Raw genomic sequence first — 276 nt, 5'->3', positions numbered from 1 at the left:
TATCCAGTAGAGCCACTCCATGCATTAAAACACAAAAAATCATCACTAGTTATACAAAAAAGCTTCCTGTGTGGGGGACATCTGGAAAAATAGCTACAGCATAGATCCATTTGAGTGACGTCATGAAGATGCACAGTGCGTTCGTTTTAGAGAGTAGTAATCACAAAGTCATAAAGGTTTTTTAAGAAAGCACAAACAAGCCATTCTCATGGGTAATGTGATAACAATGGGTTTATACAGATAGACATAGAGCGATATATATATTTATATATATAC

Source organism: Sinocyclocheilus anshuiensis, unplaced genomic scaffold (genome assembly GCF_001515605.1).
Source record: "Sinocyclocheilus anshuiensis isolate Anshui unplaced genomic scaffold, SAMN03320099.WGS_v1.1 scaffold936, whole genome shotgun sequence".
Taxonomy (NCBI): Eukaryota; Metazoa; Chordata; class Actinopteri; order Cypriniformes; family Cyprinidae; genus Sinocyclocheilus; species Sinocyclocheilus anshuiensis.
Note: the sequence above shows the minus strand (reverse complement) of the source record.